The sequence below is a fragment of the Glycine max genome, chromosome 13 (genome assembly GCF_000004515.6).
Source record: "Glycine max cultivar Williams 82 chromosome 13, Glycine_max_v4.0, whole genome shotgun sequence".
Taxonomy (NCBI): domain Eukaryota; kingdom Viridiplantae; phylum Streptophyta; class Magnoliopsida; order Fabales; family Fabaceae; genus Glycine; species Glycine max.
The window spans coordinates 9790913-9806076 of record NC_038249.2 but is presented as its reverse complement, the minus strand read 5'-3'; the positions used below and the strand labels follow the sequence as shown (position 1 = coordinate 9806076).

At 30.7% G+C, this 15164-nt stretch overlaps 1 pseudogene; it reads right to left on the bottom strand.

The window, feature by feature from the left end:
• Window positions 1-4916: 4916 nt before the first annotated feature.
• LOC100789916 (chalcone synthase 4-like) lies at window positions 4917-14464 on the bottom strand (annotated as a pseudogene).
• Window positions 14465-15164: the final 700 nt, after the last annotated feature.

The following is a 15164-nucleotide window of genomic DNA, read 5'->3' as shown; positions in this document are numbered from 1 at the left end:
AAAGAAAATATTCACAAAATTTGATATATGCAGTTTGTCTTTTTGTTGTGTTCTATACTTAAGGATCATTGCATGCAAACTTAATTCCAAAATTCTTTGGATTTCAAAGTTTATTCAATTCATGCTACATTTGTTTGTTCATTAAGTTGTTAAAGAAACTTCAACACCAGTATATTAGTTCACAATTTTTGTGTGTTAAGAAAAAATTGATACTTTTAACCTAAAAAAAATTATTTTTTTGTCTAAGAACAATAGGTGGGTGCATTCCTAATATTGTCTCCACCCAAATAAAAAATGGAATAAAATTATATCATAATTTAAAAAAATAGCCCTGGATTACTAATTTGTATCTATAATTTGTAAGTGTATTTTCGGTTTTTGCCTTTAACCAGTGTGTATAAAATGATATGTTGGATGCAAGAAAAATTTATGTTAACCAATATAAATAATTGTTTCCAAAGTCCATGATTATACCATTATGGATGAAAACGGATTGCCAATCTATACGTAAGGGCATTTCCTGTAATTGGTGTATTAGATATGGGTGTATCAATAAATTTGGTGGTGCAGCTAGAAAATGACTCAAACAAATATATCTCACTAATGCATATTGGCCCAATAGGTAGCTGAACAAACAAACACTTCAAAATCTTATACTCCAAACACTTTTTGATTTATTTCTAAATCTTTCATTTTCTAAATATTCATAAACATGCGAATTTACAATCCATAAGAATCTTATGGATTTGAAATCCATAATATTCTTACCAATTGCCAATCTGTAATGACCTTACAAATTGTGAATCCTTAATGGTGTTATGGATTGCGAACCCATAATGGAATTACGGATTGATAATCTGTATAAGTTATACTTAAGGATATTTTTTGATTTTTCACTCTTACTATTGGGTGTAGAAGAATATCAATGGGTGCATCAATAAAAGTTCACACTTCATAAGTTCTATGTCAAAATGCGCATATTTGAACAAGAAACATACTCTCAAAAGTAGAGCAAAACGAAGTGCAGGAAAAAGAGCAACAAAGAAAAACAAGAATGCCAAGGTTGATGCTCCAGGGAATGACGATTTTCTGAGAGACACAATGATTGGTCTGTTCACGACATTCGATTTCTTCCTTCGGGTATGTCTTCTTCCTCATGATGTATTTCATTTCACATAGTTTTTTGAAACGATAAAAGTGAACCATATATTGTTTTATTGTGTCATTTCACAAGGATACACAAATTTTTTATTAAGGGTTACAGTAAGAAAAACTCTAATGAGAAATTAGGATTCTGAAATTGCTTTCAAAAAGTTTTTTTCACTGTAAATTACTATGTCATCGATAAACAGAGTATAATCTTTGCGATTTTGGTATTGTTCAAATGTAAACAATCACCACCTTGACATGTAAAATAGTTAATTAAAGAAATGGAACTGTTTAGGATTGTTGGATGACTTGAGTGATAAATTCTAACAGTGATTAAGAGAAAAACAAATTAATACTTCCATTTTGGAATAATCTGAGATTAGTAAAGTTCCACACAGTGGCACAGTGTAGCTGCTATTTATTTATCTATCTTAGTATAACATATTATATTGGGTTTTATTGAGTCCATTGTGCATGTGTTGACTGTAAAATAGAGACAATACAAATTAAGCAAAAAACAAAGTCATTTTTACTAGATGTCTTTAGTATTAAATGATCATTCTACATAACCCTTTAAACATAATCAGATAAAAATTAGTAAAATGAAAAGTATAATATTTGGTTCTGGTGCATATGAAAAAAGATACTCTACATTACTGCTTGATTATAATTTAGTTGTTCAAATGTTTATCATGAATCTTAATAGCCTCTTAAGTTGTTTCGACACTTGCTATTTTTGTTTATCAAAAACCTATACAAGATACATTAGTATGTAAATGACATTTTTGATAAATCAACTTTTTTAACATTCTTTACTATGTCAATGAAATATGACTCTCTCTTTGCTTGTCCTAAGTTTTGGAAAACATTTAAGAATGAAGTGTTTACAAACTGGGAGCTGATCGATAAGCAAAGGAGGGTATCAAAGGTTCAACTCCTTGAAAATGACAAAGACTCAATTGTCATCTACATAGGTTGACCTGAATTTAGAAGGCTAAATGAAATTTATGATCAAAGAGAGATAATGTTTATTTATGTGGGCAACCGTAAATTCCATCTTAGGTTCTTCAAAGGAGATTCAGAGCTTTCAAGAGCATTTCTTTCGTGCAACCATAACGGGTTTCATGTAGATGATACTTTGTATGTAACAGAGTAACACCACACATGTTATGGAAATTTTTGGGAGGATGACCCAAAAGTTTTGGTTCATGTAATTGGCATAAAAATAGAGTCAAAATCTTTTAGGTATGATGTATTTCACATTTTTGTAGGTTAGTATTGTTGAATCTTTTTGTGCAACCATAATATGTTTTATTAAAGAAGGAAATCTACTTTATTTTGAATTTGAATTTTAACTTGAGTCATCAAATGAATATAAATATGTGACCATGACATGAATTTTAAAGTAACAACTTTCAGATTTCTTTCATTCATTCAAAGCATTCTTCTAAGAGTTTTTGTTCAAAAATTTCTTTATTCAAGAAAAGTTCATTGTCCAAAAACTTGTGCTATTCTTCTTCTTCATTCCTTCTCTCTCTTGCCAGAAGAATTCAAAGAACTAATTGCTTGAGAATTCTTTTGATTCTTCCTTCTCCCTCTTGCCAAAAGATTCAAAGGACTAATTGCCTGAGAATTCTTTTGATTCTTCCTCTTCCCTTTAAACAAAAGATTTCAAAGAACTAACCGCCTGAGATATCTTTTGTTTCCCCTTACAAAGATTCAAGGGACTAACTGCCTAAGAATTCTTTGTCTTAACACATTGGAGGGTACATTCTTTGTGGTATAAGTAGAGCGTATATCTATTTGGGTTGTAATACTGAGAACAAGAGAAGATACATCTCTTGTGGATCAGTTCAAGTGGAGGGTACATCCACTTGGTTGTTCAAAGAGAACAAGGGAGGGTACATCCCTTGTGGATCTTTGCTTATAAAGGAATTTACAAGGTTATTGGAAATCTTAAGAACCGGTGGTTGCTTGGGGACTGGACGTAGGCACGGGTTGTGACTGAACCGATATAAATCTTGTGTTTGTCTTCTTCTTCCCTACACTCTTTATTTTTCCGTTGTGCACTTTTTATTTCCATTTTACTTTTGTCTAAGTTATTGTTTCTGTTCTTTACTTTCTCATAACTTAGTAGTAAAGCCTAATTGAATCTAGTAACATTAAGAAGGATAAATTTTTAATTAGTCAAGACACGTTCATACCTTTCTTAATTATTCTAAGGCCACTTGATCCAACATGTGTATATCCTCTATTTATGCTTGAATTTAGGAATGATGGATGAGGATCAGAAGTGTTGGAAAGACATGGCTAAATTAATGATTAAAATTAACAAAAAAGAAACCGACATGTTCAACATAGTACACATTAAGGATCAGGTTACAATTTATACAGTATTCTCAAATATTCAAGACTTACGTAACTTTACAGTATTGTTTAAATTAGTTTATTTTATATGTAGCCTTATGGTGAGGTTAGTAGGAGTTTTGCTGTTAGATGTAAAGATAACTTAGATGATACTTGGCATCTTCTAAACAAAGCTGACAACGTACACTCTGTTAAATACAACAAAAATCTTCAAAGCCTAACTATAGTGGCTGGCTGGACTCAACTCAGAGATTTTTATGGATTAACAAACAATCATCAATTAACTATGACCTATTATGGATCATCAGTTTTCCTGCTGACTATCTTCAAAAGAAACTCTTAACATAAGCAAAATGACATTCATTGTATAAGCAAAATCCTAACCCAGTCACGTTCAAAGTCCTGTTGAATCAGTATAAAGTAACGTGCAATAGTTTGGTAAGTGATTCAAGACTTTTTGAAATTTAGAAACAATATTGGATTGAATATTGTATATTTAATATATCTCACATAAACTAAATCTTAATTTCAGGACATGCCAAGTTCTATGTATATATTCAAGAAAAATTCAAATTTCACACATGTCAATTTGGAAGGGACTACAAAATGCAACATTGTCTATGATTCTTGGAGGAAGACTGCAAAAATAGGCTTTGGATAGAGGTATTTTGTAGCTGAAAAAAATTTGAAACCTGGCCAAGAAGTTATTTTTGAGTTTCCAAATCCAGAAGACAACTTTGTTCTATTTTGGATTAGTATTTAAATTTTTTTGTACAAATCTATGTTAGCCATTATTTATAACTCTTGGTGGTTTATGATACCACAAATGATGCTTTAGATTATATTTCTATAATTTTGTAAAGTTATTAGCTATTTGAACATCTTTATTATAACAAACATGTATATATTTCCAATTTTATTACATTTGACTTTTATGTATTTCTTTTCATATTATTCCTTGCAAACTACATGCTTGGGAAACTTTCAATTTCTGTGGTTGTGTTGGAGGTAATTAATTTTTGGTATCCTTTGCATGTTGTTATTGGTACATTTGTTTCATTTAAATTCAAAATTTGAGACTTCCATGATGTATATAAGTGAAAATACCAAAATGACTTCTAATTGCATTATCTACTTCTAATTCTACAAATTTATAAATAATGGATACAAAACATAATGGTTTGTAGAAAATGTAGAATACAAAAAAAATTGAAAGCTTAATCAGTTTGCTCGTGCATTGCATGTGCTCTCATACTAGTTAAATTACAAGCAAACAAGAACAAAGAAAAGTACATGCTAAAATATTTTTGTCCTTAGTGAAATATTTGGATTTAGAGTGCCACACTACGAAGGACAATAGTCTCAAGAGTGACTCCAGGTCCAAAACCAAATAGAACACCTTACTTAATCCCTTCACCCGTTGTAGAAAGACTGATTTGTTTCTTTTGATTTTCTCCTCATTTCATCCAAGATAAAAAGCACACAAATACTTGCCAAGTTACCATACTCACTAAGCACATGTTTACTACCTCGCATTTTCTCTGGCTTCAACCCTAACTTTTCTTCAACTAGGTCTAGAATGGCTAGTCCACCTGGATGAACTATCCAAAAAATGTAGTTATAATCATAAAAAATGTTGAATGACTTAAATGCTTCATCCAAAACATCCTCAATGTTGTTTGGAATAAGCTCAGGAACATCCTTGTGAAGGTGAAATGTCAAGCAAGCTTCACGAAGGTGAAATGACAAGGCTCCTTCACTATTTGGCACTATTATTTGTGAAGTCCACACTAGTTCAAACAAGGGCATCTCAACATTTGGTATTATGTTTGACCCTACAATCGCAGCTGCAACAACATCTCCAAAGATTGCTTGTCCCATGAGGCTGTCTACATTAATATGACTTAGGCCATAAAGAGTAAAAATGGTGATTTTTGAGCACACTATTAGCACATGAGCACCTGAGATTACAAGGTTAACTTAGTAGTAAAGAGAAAATGAAAAGGAGAGAGATTGTGGAGTTGAATCTCATCCATTAACAAAAATTAGTACTCCCTCTGATATTAAATATAAGAAAGAAATATTTTTCTGATATCAAATATAAGAAAATTTTAACTAACTTTATCTTATTTAAAATATCATTCATTTAATTGAGATATTAATTTCAATGACTCTTTCTTATCCTTGATACCAAGTTCCAATCAAGTATACGTTGGGAAAAAAATATTTTGTGGTTAACTAATTTAAGGTAGGTAGAAATATGGAGCCAAGTCGGTTGGTCATAAGTTAGTGTGTCATATTTATTTTTCTATATTTGGGATCAAAATTAAATGAGTAATTAACAACTAATATTTGCTGTTAAAAAAATACTACTAGAAAATTTACTTTTAACATTATTAGAATGACATTGGTTTTATAGAAAATCGATGTAAACGAAAACATGGTGGCATAATCATAAATAACGTGATTTTGTTAACATAGGTTTTTTGAAAAACCGATGTTAACGTGAGTTGGTTAACATTGGTTTTTCAGAAACTTATGTTAATGTGAGTTGATTAACATCGGTTTTTCAAAAACTGATGTTAACATGACTTCATTAACATCGGTTTTTACAAAAACTGATGTTAACCAACTCACGTTAACATTGATTTTTAGAAAAAACTGATGTTGTATTATCCTATTTATAATATTTTTGGCGCTTTTGGCAGTTCATTCCTCTCCCTCATGACTCGTCTCCCTCATGCTTTTGGCAACCTCGAACCCTTTGCCACTCTCACTCTCACTTTCATGACATTGAAACCATTGTCTTTAGTGTCGCTAACGGTCTCACTCTCACTCACGGTTGTCTAGTTCTCAATGTCACTCTCGCTCTCGGTCTCACTTTCATGGCGCTAAAACCAGTGTCGGTACTATCGCTCTTGGTCTTACTCTCGCTCATAGTCTAGGTGTCACTGTGACTCTCGCTCTCACGATATGCTTTTTTCTCGAAGCTTTGTGGATTGTGTGTATCTTCCTCCTTTTGCACTATAGGAGAAACTTTTCAGTTTTCTTTAGTCTGTGATTGTGGTTGTGCTGATTGTTGAACCTTATTAGTAGTAGGTGGTCATGGTGGAACAGTGTTGTAATCACCACTAGCATTATCACTGCCACTACCACTACCAATGGTGATTAGTAGTAGTAAATTTTGTCTGTGATTTTTTCGGCTTGCTACAATGACAACCTATTTTGTTTTGTGAATGATGAAGATTTGGGAGTTAAAGAGATTGATTAATGATTGTTAGTATAAATGTATTCATGTACTACCATAACCACTAAAGAGGGTGCTTCCAAAGTCATGAATACTGGTCGACAACATTAGCATAACATCTTATTGAAATTTGAGGTTAGTTTGTAAAAGAGGTACTTAATACAGACAATCTAAGATGGAAAGATAATGGTAGGAAAGTTCATATTTTGTAGGAAAGTTCATATTCTGTAACAGATACTTAATATAGACTACCATAACCATTATAGTTGGCTTGTTTTTGTCCTGCCTCAACATGTTTCTTAGGTATGACAATTATTTTCAACTATTTGACAATTTTTTGGTACTTGTATCATTGGGCTTTGAAGCTTTTTACTTCTAAATGTTCAATCAGATTGATGGGTTTTGTAGGATATTAAGGATTAGAAAGAACTGATGGGAAACTATTGTTTATTTTTAGCTTTTGCAGCAATAGTTACTTAAGAAAGCTACAAAAAAGTTGTATTAGAGAAGCCTCTATTAGTTTGGAAGTTACATCTATAACAATTTATGAGAATTCTTTTTATTCCCGTGTTTGTGCTAACAAACTCATATTGTTATGTCAAATGTATCATGTATTGGTATCATATTGTTGTTTTGCAGATTTATTGGTATCATATTGTTATGTCAAATATATCATGTTAGATTAGTTGCACGGAATAAGCTCCTAGATAAGCATGGTGCATAGTTAGTTTGAGCATGAATCAGTTAGTGGATTTAGTTGGTTTAACAAAAATGTACTTAATGTCATGTTTATATTGTAAATGGAGTTTAGAAATGACGAATGAAAATCAACAGAACAGGAAGGAAATGACTAACACAATGATGAAGATTAACAAAAAAGTAGAGGAAATGTTCAACATTGTTCATATTATGGATCAGGTTAGAAATTTCAAGACTATTCTCAAATAAACATGACATGATATAATACATTTGCTTATATTATTTTGCTTCTTAAATGTAATCTTATGGTGAAGTCAGTAGGTCATTTGATGTAAGATGTAAAGATGAACTGGAACATACTTGGCATCTGCTAGACAATAATGACAACATGCACTATGTTACATACAACCAAGATTCGGTGAGCCCAACTCTACTAGCTGGATGGATAGAACTCGGAGGTTTCTATGGACCCATTGGAAATCATCAAGTGACCATGACCCACTTTGGACAGAGTGTGTTCTTCCTCACCATTTTCAAAAGCAGCTTTGAACCAAAAGTTTACCCTAAATGACACTCCTTGTACCACCAAGTTCCTAACTCAGTCACTTTCCTGCCGAGTGAGTAGAAAGTGACTTGTAGCAGTTTGATGAATAATTAAGCACTCTTATGTATGCCAAATTTTAAAATTATATACATATCTAATATGAATTTAATGTTAATTTTAGGATGTGTCGAGTACCATGTACTCATATGAAAGCTGTAGGATTTACCTATCTGAACTTGAAAGGGATTACAGAGTGTATGATTATTTATAATCATTGGAGGAAGACTGCAAACATTGGAAATGGATGGAAGAATTTTGCACAATCACAAAATTTGCAAGTTAGAACTCAAATTATATTTGAATTCCTAGATGCAACTTCTAATTTTGTTTTATTTTGGTTTTTTTTATAATTAAAGTATATTATACTATAGTATTATCAATATGTAAATTTTTGTTTATAAGTCTTGGTGGTATATATTTTGTGAGAATTGAAACATCATGAATACATTTATGGGAAATTTTTGTTTATAAGTACTCTTGGTGCATGGTATATTTTGTTTAGAACTCTTAGTAATATATTAATTTGTATAAATTTTTGTTTATAACTCTTAGTGGTATATTTTGTTTATAAATTTAGCTTATTTTATGAGTTTATACAACTTTGAATGATAAACTGTCATATGAATTATTATAGGTTGGTAATTAAAAAGCTGATATGATGTTAAAAAAAAATCCAAAAAACAATATCAATTTTTTTTAAAAATCGATATTGTTTTTTCGTAAAATAGTATAGGTTTTTAAAGAATTGATGTTAACGTTGATACTTTAACGTCAATAATTTCAACATCGATTAATAACCGATGTTAAAAGTGCTTAATAACTTACGTAAAAAACATATTTTCTAGTAGTGAAAAGAAGAAAAAACACACTAGCACCTTTGTTGTTTTCGACTAGGTCTTTGGCCAAGCGAAGAATCGTGCTACCCGCAAAGCAACCTTGTTGGTACACCATGTAACACTTCACATTTGAGTTAAGGTTTAGGACTTTGGTGAGTTGGTAATCTGCATCAGGCATGTCATTGCCACTTGTGGTGCAAACGATGAGGTGGGCGATTTTGGATTTTGGTTGACCCCATTCTTCGACGGCCTTTTTTGCTGCCTTTTTTCCTAGCTTTGGCACTTCCATCACCACCAGTCTTGCCTTGCATCCAATGAAGGTGCCATGTGCTCGCCAATGTTATTCTTCTTCGGGATCTCTTCTGTCAAGTGCATGTATTGCTTCTTAATCATTGACTTCTCACCTAAAAAAGTATTAATGCATTTCAATCAAGTGTTTTGTACCAAGAATTATTAAATGGTCTTAGACTATAATCTGTTCATTTTTTTTGTTGTGCTATTATCGTAATTAGGGTCTTAGGCTATTTAGTGGTATGTTAAGATATTTCATAAGTTTCTATCTTTTGGATCAGCTATAAAATTAAATTTTCGGTCAAAACTTAGTCACATTTAAAGCTCTTCGCCCCTCTCTAAAGTATATTTTCATTTTGGTTAATGTTTATATATAACATATTTAAATTTTATAATTATTTTGTAATTTATGATAAAAAAATAATTATATTGGACTACTTTCTCTAGACTCAAATATAAACAACAAAAGATTATTTTTTTAAATATGAATAAATCTCAACTATTTTTTCTTATTTGAGTAGATTATCTTTAAAATATTTTTATTTAATAGGGTTTTATTTCGAAAATACTCTTGATATATATCAAGTTCTAATCAAGCATAATTTTAAAAATACTATTTTATTAATTAAAATTGACACAATGTAATTTAATGCCATTAATTAATTTTCTTATAAGTGTGAAATTATTATTTTTCTAGGGAACCTATAATAACGTGCATTATGCATGATATGCAGAAAATGAAGGAGCAAACCAAAACAAAATGAATACATATATGATATATATCTTACACATGCGTTTGAATTTTTCTTTGAGCTTCATCTTGTGCTCACTTTTTGGTGCACAATGTAGTCAAGATTGTGGCATTGATACACATGTACAATGTAGTCAGAATAGGTGCTTTGCTCCACACTGTTTAGAGGAGTGGCATTGCCTATGGCCAAGATTGTGGCTGGGCCTTCTGCTCTTGTGGATCTCACCATCTTTTTTTCTAGAGCTACAAAAGAAGAAAATGTGAGTGATAGTGCTATCAAAGGAATGGAATAATATATGGTTGATGCTTAACATTTCTTATATATATTGCAGTACAATTTCGGATGTTTTTCCTCGGTCTGGTTTCAAGCACGGGTTTATTACCTTCCCCATGCTCTCGAATTCCAAGGTTCAACCAAGGGTTCATACTTTTGCATCATGGTCACGGGAGTAGTTACACCGTATCTAATTATAAATTTTTTTCGACTAATTTATCTTATTTAAGAAAAATAATTAATTTAAATAATTATATTAAATATATTAATTATTTATATTATTAGTTTTTAATTATTTAATTATTTTTTATTAGCGTTTAAAAAATATTCAGAGTATATAACAAAAAAATAATTAATATATCTAAAAATTAAAAAAATCTTATAAAAAATAAATAAATTTATGAAAATAATCTTGTAATCACAGACATGGAGCCATATGCCGAAAATTCTTCATTTTACATCATGGTCTATTTTCCAATTATTGTGACAGTTCGTGGCCCTCGTGATGCGGTTTTTGGTTAAAAAAAGATCACATCTAAGGTATACATGATATATCAGTTTATGCTCTATTTGGTAGTTATAAGATAAACAAAAGAAAAGATTGAAATAAAAAAGAGTAAAAATTGTAGGTGAGAAATAAAATGAAAAAAGTATTTGATTCAAGAGAAATAAATAAAATGGAAAAACAGGACAGAGAAATGAACAAAAATAAATAAGAAACAATATAGTGAATTTCATCAATTTTAAAATATTTTTTTTCTCATTCTTTTTTATGACTATTTTTTTTTCTCTTAACAAATACCTGTAGCTTATCTCTATCTCACTAACATTATTTTTGTCTTTGGTGATTTTTTTAATATTTATTTATCTAAAAGATATTGTCAGATATATTTGTAAAACAATGTGATATATTATATAGAGTAGCTTCATCAATGTTTTATATATCATCATTATAAGGGTTTGGACAAACTTATATACCTTTAAACATTTTCATTACAAGTTTTAATGATAAATTAATAAATCCTTAGACATCTTCATCTTTCTTATAAGTTTTATGTTTGTAAATTCTTTATTCATATGATCCCTATCATTTAGGGTGATGACTCTTTTGCTAGATATAATTGATTTATTTTTTATTATAAACCTATCTTATAAGAGAAAATAAATCAAACTATTTTAAACAATTTCACAATCTCTTTTAAATTAAATAATTTACTAAAAATTTAAAACAAATAACAAATTGTTAAAGGATAAATTAGATTATTCTTTTCTAAACTAAAAGTATCATTCATATTTTCTACGTTCGTTCTACACAAGCATCAGTGTGTGTTTTATTTGGAAGTTTCACAACTTTCAATGCCATCTAGTGGAAAAGCATGTCTGCATCTGTCATGGTGGATTCGCTTCCATGCTAGAAAATATGTATTTTTACATTGATTATTAAGGAGTTTTAATATCAGATCGATATTAAAATCATTGATATTAAAATATTAATATTAATATTAATTATTTAAAAATATTTTTTTACGAAAAAATAACAAATATTTTTAAAAACTAGATGTTGTTTTTTGAATTAATTTTTTTAATATCATTTATTTTTTTAATTATCAACCTATAATTATTTATATGATAACTTATCATTTAAAGTTGTATAAAACTCATAAAATATGTTAAATTTATAAACAAAACATACCACTAAAACTTATAAACAAAAATTTACACAAATTAATATATCGCTAAGAGTTCTAAACAAAATATATCATGCACCAAGAGTACTTATAAACAAAAATTTCCCACAAATGTGTTTAGGATGTTTCAATTCCCACAAAATATATATCATCAAGATTTATAAACAAAAATTTACAAATCGATAATACTATAGTATAATGTACTCTAATTACAAAAAAATCCAAAATAAAACAAAGTTAGAAGTTTCATCTGGGAACTCAAATATAATCTGAGTTTCAGCTTGCAAATTTTGTGATTGTGTAAAAGTTTTCCATCCATTTCCAATTTTTGTAATCTTCCTCAAATGATTATAAATAATCCTACACTTCGTAATCCCTTCCAAGTTCAACCGAGTGAATTCTGCAGCTTTCATAAATAAGTACATGGTACTCGACACATCCTGAAATTAATATTAAATTGATATTAGATATGTACATGATTTTAAAATTTTAGCGACAAAGGAGTGTTTAATTACTCACTAAACTGCTGCAATTCACTTTGTACTCACTCAGTAAGACTTTAAAAGTGATTGAGTTAGGAACTTAGTGGTATAAGAAGTGTCATTTAGGATAAGCTTTTAGTTCAGAATTGCTTTTGAAGATGGTGAGGAAAAAACACTTGTGTCCAAACTAGGTCATGGTCACTTGATGATTTCCAGTGATTCCATAGAAATCTCTGAGTTCTGTCCATCCAACCAATAGATTTGGGCTCACCAGATCTTGGTTGTATGTAACACAATGCATGTTGACATTCCAGTCTAATAGACGTCAAGTATTCTCTAGTTCATCCTTTCATCTTTCAACAAATGACCTACTAACTTCACCATAAGACTACATTTAACAAGCAAACAAATATAAGCAAATGCATTATATCATGTCATGTTTATTTGAGAATAGTCTTGAAATTTCTAGCCTAATCCATAATATGAACTGTGTTGAACATTTCCTCTGGTTTTTTTTTTGTTAATTTTCATCATTGTCTTAGCCATTTCCTTCAAGTTGTGTTGATTTTCATCCATCATTTCTAAAGTCCATTTACAATATTAAAGTTACTATTAAAAATAAATATGCATGCCTACCTACTAGTAGTAAACCAACACATGTGAGTTTGGTTGAGTACATGCCACGGAGTTGAAAGACATAGTAATGCATATACCTATTTTTGAAAACCAACAATGATATTCCTATCATGAAAAAAATTGGGAGCTTAAGGCTGTGGCAGAATTCTCACACCAGCACAAAGTCCCATTAACAAACATTTTCATGACCAAACACAGAAACACAAAAACAACCAAACACAGAAATAAAACTAACCTTTCATGGTCGGGAACGAGAACCAGATTGTGTAGAGCTGTGAGTGAGAGCGAGAACGAGAGACACAGAGCGAGAACGTGATGGTGACACGGTGGGCACGACGCGTCACGAGGAGTTGAGTCAATGTAAGAGAGCGAGAATGCAATGGTGGCACGATGGGCACGTCGTCGCGAGGAGTTGAGTCACAGTGAGAGAGCAAGAGTGAGAGTCGTGAGAAGGAGGAGAATGGAAGTTGTAGCGCAGTGAGGAGGAGGAGGAGAACGTGAGAACTGAAACGATACAAAAAGAGCTTGGACGCCAGAACAAAACCCTTCTTTTATAAAAAAAACTCAACAACATTATTTTTTTAAATCGATGTTGTCTAAGCAAAGACAACATCGATTTTTTATAAATCGATGTTAAGAGGGGGATATCGACATTAGTTTTTAAAAAAATCGATGTTATTTAAGCATACATAACATCAGTTTTTTAAAAACCGATATTGTCAGTACTTATAAAAATCAATATTAATGATCACATCTTATTTTCAAAAATACCACCGTGTATTTTTTAACATCGATTTTTGTCATCACCGATGTGAATATGAAGATGTTAAAAGTCAACTTTCTAGTAATACTTCAATGAACAGCTGGAAGCAAATAAAAAAAAAACTATCTTTTTTCTTTCTTCTTAAAAAGAAAAGATAACTCTTAATTGTGTGGATGAACTACCCTTTTGCCCCACATGTACAGTCGGATTTTTTCATAGAAAAAACAAACTAAAATAAAGTATAAATAGATATGAAGAATAAATGTGACAAAATATTATGGTGGAAATTAAAATATAAAAAAAGGAAAAATACGCGGTATATGTGAAATGAAAGAGAAGAAGCTTTGTGAACCCATTGTTGCACTATATCATTCTCTTATCACTACCATATATATCATCGTCATCACGCCTTTAATAAAAAAAAAAACATCGTTGCTTATCTAAAAAAAATCGAAAAGTTCCTCCATGTGATAGCAAACTAGGTTTTTATTTCTTTATATTTTCTGACAATTTAAATTTCTCCCAACAAGATGGGTAAGGATTTTACATTATTCTCAAATCAAGTCCAGACAAACATGTACGTACGGATTGCACTATACCATGTGATTTTCTCTGTCGGAGATCTTGGTGGAGCTAGCTCCAAGAGGACCCTTCCAAAGCTGTAGAAGAAGCAGCATCACTGTAGTGTTTCTTAATTCCCTTTTCTTTCAAAATTATTAGTATTATATTAAAAGAAGAATAAAGGAGTCATTTGATAGTGATGAATCACGTCACATGCTTAGAACTTACAAGGAAAACTTTTCGGTTTGAAAACCTACAATAAAATAACAATTTAATCAATGAATAGAAAGAAGATAAAGGGATCAAATCCAATTGTGGGTTAAATTAATTTCGAGGTTAACCGAACAAACGCCCATGTGCCCTAATACTAGATATTTCACTTTCTTATAGTTAATTTGTATGTTTCATTTTCATAAGGGATGCGTGACCATGATCTTATTTATGTTGGATGCTGTTTGAGAAATCTGGGCCCACCATTAGCTTTACCCTAATTTTCGGTTAACCCACCAGTGGGGTATGCTGCAATATACCATTTGATTATTATCACTTAGTTCCTTCCTCCTCCTTTCATCTAATAGACAAGGATCAATTGCTATATTTGTCGGTGTATGGATTAAAACCCACAACTTAACCTTTATTTTCTATAAGTGATAAATATAGCTAGAACTACATTTTCATCCACAGCTCATCAAATTAACACGACCATGCTTTAATTACTTAATGTTTGAGACTCGTTAACCAACATATTTTGCTTTTCAATTAATTAGTTGTGTACGCAACCATATGAACAATCACGAAAGCCCCTTAATATAGCAT